At 40.3% G+C, this 11,468-nt stretch overlaps 1 long non-coding RNA gene across 1 annotated transcript; it reads right to left on the bottom strand.

Annotated features, from left to right (window-relative positions):
* Positions 1-4,892: 4,892 nt before the first annotated feature.
* LOC133499543 (uncharacterized) lies at positions 4,893-8,192 on the bottom strand. Its single transcript, XR_009794687.1, has 4 exons — positions 8,135-8,192; positions 6,860-6,969; positions 5,706-5,904; positions 4,893-5,621 (listed from the first exon to the last, which is right to left on the bottom strand). It is a non-coding gene; the product is annotated as an uncharacterized LOC133499543 (long non-coding RNA).
* Between the last annotated feature and the right edge of the window lie 3,276 nt (positions 8,193-11,468).

Here is an 11,468-nt window from a genome sequence, read left to right on the forward strand (position 1 = left end):
ATTGCACAGGTGCAAAGGACGAGAGCTTTGTGGGTTCTAAATGACAGCTAAGTGTGTATAGACCAATCAAAAAAAAATAATAGTTGGGAGGGACGACCGGGGCAGGCATGTGGTCGCCCACGCCAGGGTCGGTGTGTGGTCGCTGCCGCCGGGGCCGGCATGAGCCCCGACACGGAGGTGGATCGAGTCAGGAGGTGGTTTGGCTCCATGCAGGAGGAGAATGGAGGTCTCCCCCTCACCGGCTACTGGTGTCTGGGCACCCGGCATGGGTGCTCCTGAGTACGCCACATACTGTCATACATACTGTTGGGGTGTCTGTTGTTAGTTAGAAGTGATCCGCATATCATGTAAATATGGCTCGAAATGGTAGGGTAATATTGCCACGGTCACTTCAGTCGATAGTGAGATGTTCTCTTCTTCGAAAAGAGCTTCCGTGTCAGAAGGGGCGTCACAAAAATCCGAAAACCTCTCCTGTTCCTCTCCCATAGCCGGTGCCACTACGTGTTTTCTATGGCGACTGTCCCAGTGTGACATCTTCAAATGATGTTGCAGGCAATATGGCCGCCACTAGGATGTTGAGTGAGGTTTCCGCAACTTTGCGCATTAATGACACGCTCTCCACGCATTTTTTTTTTTTTGCGTATAGACATTGAAGTGAATAATATTATATGTAGTTTTCATAACAATATCTATTTTAAAATGCATATATGGCCGTCGGTTGACCTTTAAACAGATCTTAAATTATAATTAGATACACAAAAACATTAGCCATAAAAGTTATGCATGTGCAAACTTTATTTCTCATGTAAAAGAAATGTGGAAGCTAATCTACTTAGCAGGGGCAGACAGGATTGCATCAGCTAAATGCGGTTAACTGCTGTGGATTTCATAATGTCTTCTGGAAGGAGCACATCGTTGCCTCTGGGTTCACTCGTCCCATCTCCACATCCACCACTTTTCAAGATATCGCCCCAAAACAGAACATTTGTTCAGCCATTAACATTCTGCTGTCAAGCCACTTTCCAAACTTCCGATTGGTGTTTAATTTGTAATAATAACAGGCCCATGTGGGGACTGACCAACCGCAATGAATTGTGAATTGACCATATTTGGACATGAGATTTCCGTCTCACAGTGACAATTTGCAAAATAAGTATGACCTCGACTTATCAGTGAAATCAGTGAAAATTAAGCGATACCAGGCCATTAAGAACAATTATTTATTCCATGAATTGTGAACAGAAATTTGTGTGGCAGGGAGCCTCGGAACGAGCTGCAGATAGTGAAGAGTTCTTTAAAAAAGAGCCCAAGTGCTTACTTTAAGCTATCTTTTGCCATTCACATTTGGAGAGAATTACTCTTGTTATATTTGATCAAAATATAACCTACAGAAGTCAGCTAGCTTAATCCTAATACAGTGAAGAAAATAAGTATTTGAACACCTTGCTATATTGCAAGTTCTCCCACTTAGAAATCATGGAGGGGTCTAAAATTTTCATCGTAGGTGCATGTCCACTGTGAAAGAGATAATCTAAAAAGGAAAATCCAGAAATCACAACATATGATTTTTCAACGATTTATTTGTGTGATACACCTGCAAATGATTATTTCAACACCTGAGAAAACCAATGTTAATATTTGGTACTGTAGCCTTTGTTTGCAATTACAAAGCTCCAACATTTTCTGTAGTTGTTCACCAGGTTTGCACACACTGCAGGAGGGATTTTGGCCCACTGCTCCACACAGATCTCCTCTAGATCAGACAGGTTTCTGGGCTGTCGCTGAGAAACACGGAGTTTCAGCTCCCTCCAAAGATTTTCTATTTGGTTTATGTCTGGAGACTGGCTAGGCCACGCCAGAACCTTGATATGCTTCTTACGAAGCCACTCCTTGGTTTTCCTGGCTGTGTGCTTCGGGTCATTGCACATGTTGAGACCAGCCACGATCCATCTTCATTGCTCTGACTGAGGGAAAGAGGGTGTTCCCCAAAATCTCACAATACATGGCCGTGGTCATCCTCTCCTTAATACAGTGCAGTCGTCCAGTCCCATGTGCACAAAAACACCCCCAAGCTTCACAGTAGGGATGGTGTTCTTGGTATAGAACACATCATTAGTCTTCCTCCAAACACGGTTAGTAGAATTATGACCAAAAAGTTCAATTTTGATCTCATCTGACCACAAACCTTTCTCCCATAACCCCTCTGTATCATCCAAATGGTCATTGCCAAACTTAAGACAGGCCATGACGTGCAGGTTTAAGCAGGGGAACCTTCCGTGCCATGCATGATTTCAAACCATGACGTCTTAGTGTATTACCAACAGTCACCTTGGAAACAGTGGTGCTTCAGATCATTGACCAAGTCCCGTCGTGTAGTTCTGGGCTGATTCCTCACCTTTCTAAGGATCATTGAGACCCCACGAGTTGATATCTTAAATCGGACTCCACTCCGAATGAGATCGACCGTCAAGTTGAGCTTCTTCCATTTTTCCTTTTTTCACCAAGCTGCTTGGCAAATTCTCTGTAGCCCTTTCCAGCCGTGTGGAGTTGTACAATTTTGTCTCTGGTGTCTTTGGACAGCACTTTGGTCTTGGCCATGTTCCAAGTTTGAGTCTTACTGATTATATGGGGTGGACAGGTGTCTTTATGCAGCTAACGACCTCACACAGGTGCATCCGATTCAGGATAACACATGGAGTGGAGGTGGACTTTTAAAGCGTACTAACAGGTCTTTGAGGGTCAGAATTCTAGCTGGTAGACAGGTGTTCAAATACTTATTTGCAGCTATATCACATAAGTAAATCGTTAAAAAAACCATACATTGTGATTTCGAGATTTTTCTTTTTAGATGACCTCTCTCACAGTGGACATGCACCTACGATGAAAATTTCAGACCTCTCTATTATTTCTAAGTGGGAGAACTTACAATATAGCAGGGTGTTCAAATACTTATTTTCTTCACTCCAAGTAATACAAAACACCCCAGTTGAGGTAAGGAAATAGCATCAATGTTGCAGTAGTTACAATCCTTCCAAGAATGGAATTTTGAACGATAGATAGATAGATAGATAGATAGATAGATAGATAGATAGATAGATAGATAGATAGATAGATAGATAGATAGATAGATAGATAGATAGATAGATAGATAGATAGATAGATAGATAGATAGATAGATAGATAGATAGATAGATAGTTTTAGTAGATTGCTTTGTATATAGTTCTTACGGCATCTTTGGCATATGTGGCATGTTTTGGCATCAAGGTATCAAAGTATCTTTGCATGTCAGCTTGTTGACGTGCTAATAAAGGCCTCTGAAAAAGAGCAACTTGTCCGGAGTGACTGAACTGTAGTTACATAAAGAGTAAGTAAATGTAGGACCTGAATGGATATTTTATGTTATAGTACATTACATTGCTGATATCATTGATTTCAGTGGGGTTTACAATAGTATGCACTGTATAATTGTACACAACTTTCATGCTCCTGGCTACCTGCCCAGGCTGGGGGTGGCCAGTCAATTAGTCGGAGCACACCTGCACCTTGTCCCGGCTGATTACTTTCAGTATATATAGGACCCGGGGGACAACTAGTCCTCCGCCAGATCGTTGCCTTTGATGCCTCCTTCCCGCACTCCCGTTTGCCTGACTTCTGTCTTCTGTGTACCGACCCACGCCTGTCCCCTGACCACCCTTGTAAGCCTGCCGTTACTATTACCTCTGCTTGTTTGGACTGTCTGCCTGATCCCTGAACTTGGACCGAATAAAAGTTTCCTCTGTACTGCCTGCTTGTCTCTGTAGTCGTGCATTTGGGTCCGCCCTCGAACCCCGTTTGTGACAACAACAGTAGGAGGAAGAGTTTTTATTTGTTGCTGTTGTTGCTAGGTTTTGCCTAAATTAGTTAAGCAATTTCAGAAAGTGTACGCTCCCTGTTCTGCCTCGACAGTATGTTTTTACCGGCTCTGTCGGGATCATGAACAATTTTTCTTCTGCATACTGCTGTATATTAAGTGTTGTAAAGTAAACAGTAGGTTACAGTAACACACATATAGTATCCAGATGTAATGTACTTGGTTGTATTTAGAGAATATTTTGATTCAACAGTCTGAAATGGAACCACTGCAAGCCTCTCCTTATAAAGTTTTTTTTTTATTTAATAAAGAGAATGGAGCACACATTCTCAATACTCTCATTATGTTTGTATCACATGCATAATTTCGGCCAGAGTATATTTTCAATTCCCTGTGCTTCCAAATAATTTGGTTTGATCTAATTGAAGCACTTCAAATATTCTGAAGATGTTAAATTTTGAGTGGAATTAAGATATGGCTAAATGCTGGACTGCTTGTTCAGTCAGGCAGTTTCAGATGAGCCCTTTTAAGGTCTCATGGTTAGACCCTTAGGAGTTACTTAAATATTGCGATCAGCCCAGCATGCAGAATGAAGTACCTTCTGAAACAGCATAGACCGAACATGATTTATTACATTTTATTCCTTTTTGTTTTGGTCACTTGTATTTATTCCAATCAAAAAATGTTTAGAACGCTGTGCACGTAAGTCCTTTCCAAACAATCACTTCCACAAAAAATTCTAATCACAACATAAAGGACAAACGATGTTGATTTCTCATCAAAAATGTATCCATCCACCCATTCAGAGTCAAAATCATCTTTATTTTGCCAAGTACTGCATCTCAAAAACAGAAGCAATAGTTGAAACTATTCTATTATGAGATACAGTACATGTTGAATATGATAACAAACAGACAATTGTTAGAGAATACTTTGAGACATAAAGTCATTGTGATAACAGTCACAGAGCAATAAAGGTTTCTAGTAATTAGGCAATGAAGGTACACTTCATAATGTAACAACAAGCTCAAGACAAAAAAAAATTGGCAGCGAGTTGCAGTTCAATTGCAAGAGAGCTGTTTAAGAAGCAAGTTGCAAGTGGGAAAAAACTGTTGGAATGTCTTGTTTTAGTTTGGATTGTTCAGTTGTGCCTACCTGAGGGAAGGAGCTGAAAGAGCTGATGACCAGGATGCGAAGGGTCTGAGAGGATTTTGCCTGCTTTTCTTAGTTTGGGTAGCGTATAGAACCTCGAAGGTGGGTAAGACGGTACCAACAATCCTTTCAGTGGTTTTGAATGTCCTTTGCAGTTGGAGTTTGTCCTTTTTTGTGACAGCACCAAACCAGACTGTGATGGAGGTACACAGTACTGATTTGATAACCGGTGTAGAACTGCCTCAACAGCTCTTGTGGCAGGCCATGCTTCCTAAGACGCTGCAGGAAATTCATCCTCTGTTGGGCTTTCCTGAGGATGGAATTGATGTCCTTCTGCCACTTCAGGTCCTGAGAGACTGTAATTCCCAGGGACTTAAAGGTTGACACGAGACAGTTGGACAGTGGGTGAGGCAGCTGTGGTGAAGAATGCCTCCGAATGCCCATAATCATCTCTTGAGTGCATTTATCTCCAGGTTGTGTCAGCAACACCACAGGCCCAGCCTCGCTACTTCCTGTCGATACGCAGACTTGTCACCGTCTTTGATGAGGCTGATGACTGTGGTGTCATCTGCAAACTTCAGGTGTTTGACAGCCAGGTGCCTTGAGGTGCAGTCATTTCTGTTAGAGAGAGGAGAGTACACAATCTTGTGGTGGCCTGATGCTGATGGTACACGTGAATGAGCTTAAGTCCCCCATCCTCACCTGCTATGTCCCTGTGATTAGGAAGTTTTAAATCTACTGGCAGATGGCAGGCAAGATGCTAAACTGGAGAAGCTTGGAGGAGAGGAGTTCTTAATAATCATGTTGAATGCAGAGGTGAATTCCACGAACAGGATCATTCCGTTGGTCCCCGTTTTTTTGCGCGAAGTTAGCTGGGATTGGCGCCGGCACTCCTGTGACCCTTGTAAGCATAAGTTGCTTGGAAAATGGATGGATGGACAGTTCCTAGAATCTCCAACAGTAGAATTTAAGAAGCACTAACAACTATTAACTAGTTTTGGTCTTAATTTTAGTGTGTATATAGTCTGGATGAATATATGTTGTACATGCGGACGGCTGTGAGTCAGTAGGTCAGGCGGGTCATCCAGGGACCAAAGGGTAGCTGGTTCAAATCCTGGGTCGAACTATCTGCATGTCAAAGTGTACTTGGGCAAGACTTTGAACCATAATTTGCTGCAAGTGGGCATGGCAGCAGTTACCTATTGGTGTATGAATGGGTGAATGTGAGGCTTTGTAAAGCACTTTGGGCTGTGTGACAGTGTAGATAAAGTGCTATACAAGTGCAGTCCATTTACCATTTCACACATTTAAAAACAGTCTCAAATTTTAAAAGAAAACTAAAAATGTTTATGTATATAGCTTCCCTCCAGTCATGCTGGTTTAACTTTAATTTGCTTGCCATTGTAATTCATATAATGAATATATTATAATATGACTATCAATATTATGGAGCTGTTTAAGGCTGTTTTAACATTTGACACCAATATTTCTCAAACCACTTGCTCGAAGCACATGAGTGTGTGTGAGTGTGGTTCTACTCAACATTTTCCTCCATTTAAGTACTTTTCCGCCCCACTGTTGCCAAGTGCTTGCTCATGTGGGGATTTGTTGGGCTGTTCTAAATATGTAAGGCGCATAGTCCAAGATTTGTTCCATTTTAAAAAAAGCACATACATAATTGCTGGTTTTATTTGGCCTTATAAAAATAAAATTGTATTGACTGATTCCTGCAACACACAAACAAACTGCCTGTTCAGTCAAACCCAAACTCCTCCATTGATCTTGTACAATACACATTGAGCTTTTCATATTCTTAGTAAATACAGCACAAACATTCATCCCCCTATTACACTTACTTGCAGCAAAAAAGGAGTGAAATCACCAGGCATGACGCCATCTTGAGGGTTCTCGCTTTAGGCTGGTGTAGTTTACGGAAATGCGCTGGGCAAAGGGATTAGATGAAAGTCTACAGTTGAAAGTAATAGCATGTCAGAATGCTAAGAGGAAATGCCTAATGGTCTACTTGAATATTTTATGTCTTATTACTGGTCCTTTCTGTTTTCTGCTGAGGACAAGTATGGAAAGAGGCTCCATATTTAATGAGGATAAGTGTTACCACATTAATGAGCAGGGCTACAAGATATGCGGGGTTATGGTTGCTTGTGTTCCTGTGCATCTTTCTTCTAAACTGTGCAAATAATGCCAGCCTACTATGCCTGTCATCGTTTTATGGTCCAAAGACCGCAAGCAATGGTAATGCAAACGATAGCGAGTTCTCTATCTGTGATGATAGTCAACACATACATAAACTGAATCATGGGGAACACAATTGTTCTTTTTAATATACATTTATGAAGCTTTCATCGCATAACAGCTCCAAACTGTTGCATAGCACAAAAAAAAACTAGTACATCTAAACACGACAGGTGGCATTTGTCTCTAGAAAATTAGAGTTTTGTCTTGTGGTACAGCAAGTTAGAACACAGAACATAATTATAACTTAACATAACATAACATAACATAACATAAAACGTCAACTTGTCTTGAGGAAATTTCTCGTCTCACTCACAAGTGTACTAAGTGCAAAATGTGGACTCGTTTAATTGAACACAAAAGAGATATGCTTGCAGGAACTTATGGCATATTCTCTTTTATGAATGGCAACAGATGGACAGGTTTATTGTACCTTCTGCCATTAAATAAAAGAGCATTTAATTGTTCCGCCTATCACTATCCGTCACTGGCATGGATGATATTTCAACCAAAAACAAACTCTATGTTTTCCCCTTCAATCCAACTGCCCTTGGTGTACATAATTACAAATTCATCTTGACTCATTAGATTTTAGTACTTTGGATTTGAAATATATTTTTATGACACCAAGCCTGGAACTTTTCTTACTCACCACTTGTTTACTTCAAATTAACAAATGATAATATTCTCACAAAGAAATTAAATGCTGTATTTTGTGGACTAAAAGCTACTACTTGTTTTCCCCACCTCTGAACCCTGCGGGCTATGTAACGATGTGGCTAAAATGTTGTTTTGTTTTTTTTTCACTAGAAGGTTTCAGTTTAAACGTACAACAACAACTTGTTCGAAGGTAATACTTAAAAAAAATCATTGTTTACTATATTGCACTCGGGTTTGGGTATTTGCAGATCCCTCTAGTGTGTAGAAGAAGAAGACGATGACCCTACCTCAAAAGTGGAAAAGAAGAAGAAGAAGGTAAAGCTACCTTCAGCGTAGAATAGAGCTCGTGCATGTGACGTCACCATTTTCCCGGCCCCATATTCCCGGTATAAAAAAGAGCTGCTCGACAGTGTGGGGGACATTGAACTGAAGCAGAATATACACAATGCCGAAGAGTTGTGGAGCTGTTGGTTGTTACAACAGACGAGACAGATATTCAAAGAGACCATTCGATGGAATACCAGCTGAAAAGACTGATGAGAAGATTGATGGATTTTGGCAATTAAACGTGATGGATGGTGCCCAACCAAATGTGTATCGACTGTGTAGCGATAACTTCACTTCAGGTAGGAATTATTCTTCTCAATCTCAAATTCGTAGACGTATTTGTAATGCCAAGTTGGCTCATTTGAGAACACTGCGTTTAAAAAAAAACGAAAAAAAAACCCCAAAAAACGACAGGAAGCCGTCTCCAATGTACACGAAGTGTGTTGCAGCCACATCTTAATCTTCAGTAACCCTCTTCCCGACAGACCTTTTTTTTTAAATATGCATTGTTCTCAAATGAGTCCAATGCATATTTAAAAAAAGAAAATAAACCGTCGGTCACACAGAGGTTTACCGAAGTTGAACGTGTGGCCGCAACACACTTCGTGTACGGAAGAGCTGATTCGCTGTCTTTTTTTCCCAATCATAGTTAACGAATGCAAGTTTGTGTAAAACCAGGGGTCATTTATCTAAATATTTTTATTTGCATTGAAAAAATCTGAGTGGCTCCATCACTATGTGGGATTTATTCTTGATTGAGAACAGATCCAGCAACGAAGTATTTGTATGCATCCAAACTTTTCTGTGCTTTCAAACTCTTCCATGTAAATCTCGATGACTTTCTCACCAGATAAATGTGCAGATCCAGTTGTCCAAGACAAGTGGAAGCTGGTTAATAATCCAGTTTCTTATCGGCGAAAACATTGACTTTGGCATTAAATATGAGTTCTCTATGCCAAGTGTCTCTCATTTTTCTACGTAGCTTGGTTTATTTTCACCTTCTAAATGTTTAACGTTATCGGCCTAAACTCTTGGCATCGTGCTATAAGACGTATTTTCATGCCATTTCCAACAGACTTAGCATTGAAAAATGGTTCGTTTGACCGACACTTCCGGCCAGTGACATGATTTGATCATGGAGGTGCACGAGCTCTATAAGAGGGTGTGAGTTAAAGTAGGCTGATTTTTTTTTTTTTTTAAACTGGAAAAAATGACTACTTGTTTCAGACAGTATGGGGTCCCATTTCACGGATACTGTAAAAACAGCCATCAAGAGATCAAACTCAATTCCAGCTGTGATTCCTGAAGGTACGACAAGGTTTTTGCAGCCACTGTATATCAGCGTGAATGGAGCTTTTAAAACGACACTCCAAGGTGAGTGGTAGGCTTGGATGAGCAGTAGCGAGATATATTTAACAAAAACTGTCCGCATGTCAAAAACATCCTTTTCTGAGGTCTTCCAGTGAATCTTAAAAGTGTTGAGCAGTGTGAAATAATCTACAATCACCACAATGGATTTCGAAAGGCTGATCTGCTACGTGAGGAGAACAGCATAACTTCAGCGGTAACTGTGTCACAACACCGATACTTTAGTGGTTGCAGTGGACAGGAAGAGGAAAAATAAAAACAATGACTTTTCTGTTATGTTTGAGTCATATTACTGCTTATTTAAGTCACCGTTTGGAAACATGGTATCAAAATAAACATTTACAAAGTCTTTCTGTGAAAATATCTAATTTTGCAACGTGTATATGAACTGCTGTGGGTCATGCATCTTGTCTCAGCCACTTGTTTCTCTCCAAATAAAAAGAAAATACAAAATAAATTTGCCACTAAATGTGGTTAATGCACACTGAAAATGATTTCATGCCACAGTCATGAGCCATTTATCTCTAAAATGTGGATCTTTTTTTCTGTGTAGAAATGCATTGTTTCGAAGGGAGATTTTCAGAGGAAAGAGGAGATAAGAGGCGAGGAGAGGAGGATATCCTGTTCACTGTGTGTGACCTTTGGCATAGGATATCCTACTTAACATCCCAGGCGGACACTCCCCACTGCCAAGGTCATGTCTCTTCCACTGCTGTTCCTCCATGCCAAGGCTTACTATTGACAAAGTGCAAAATCAGACTCCCGTACCACCTGCGTCACAGGGTCTCATTGTCCTTGCCCTTTAGAACCTTCTCATGGGAGGTTTGTGCTTTTGTATTTAACTCCCAATACCGTCCATTTAGGCTCCCCCTCCTGGCAAACAGTTCGAGTGATCATGCAATGACAAAGACAACACATAGTAACAATAATTTTTAAAAACAGTTATCTTTGATCTTGTCTTACTATACTATTCAAAGAAAGAAAACTATGACTTTTTTATGGTAGTCATCAATATAATACAAATCTAATTTATTGTTTGAATAAATGCATTTTAATTAATAAAACGTGTTACCAGCAGTGTCTTTCAATTTTGGTCAAAGAATAAACAATTGAACTATGACCAATAATTACTACAGTGTAACAATTTAATATTATGACCACTTTTTTTACATTTTCAATCATTACTACACTCTCCTCTAAACTTTTGGGAAGAGAAAAGCAATTTCTTTTGTTATAAACTGAACACCTCTCATATCAAAAGATTAAAATGAGGCAAGAGACGGAAATTTTTGTGACTTCCAGTTGTTTGAAGCCGTATTTCCTGAGCCCAAAACTACTGGAACATGCAACTGACTGGTGTTTTATAATGAGTAGCAACGTTGTACGTGCCAGCCCAACTCCATGCCGGTCCCAAGCCTAATTAAATGGAAGGGTTGGAGGCATCAAGGGCATCTGCCCATAAAACTCTGCCAAAGCATCATCCAATACCCTGAATTGGAATAAAAGTGGAAAGAAGAACGTTCAAACAATATGCCTTCCCCGAATCGCTTAGTCTCACTAATTTCGTGGTCGTGCTCGAGCCTATCCCAGCTGACTTTGGACAAGAGGTACATGAAAAGTTCATTGGGCTTTCACACTTACATTAACACCTACAGTCAATTTGAAGTATTCTATTAACCTATGATGCATGCTTTTTTAATGTGAGACAAAACTGGAATATCCAGACAAAACCTGAGCACGCACAGAAAGAACATGAAAACTTCACACAGGAAGACTGAAACCTCATGACTGTGAGGAACATGTAGTTCACTGTGCTTCCAGATAAAAAAAATATTTGCGCTGGTTTTCTATTTGATG

This window comes from Syngnathoides biaculeatus, chromosome 4, assembly GCF_019802595.1.
Source record: "Syngnathoides biaculeatus isolate LvHL_M chromosome 4, ASM1980259v1, whole genome shotgun sequence".
Classification (NCBI taxonomy): Eukaryota; Metazoa; Chordata; class Actinopteri; order Syngnathiformes; family Syngnathidae; genus Syngnathoides; species Syngnathoides biaculeatus.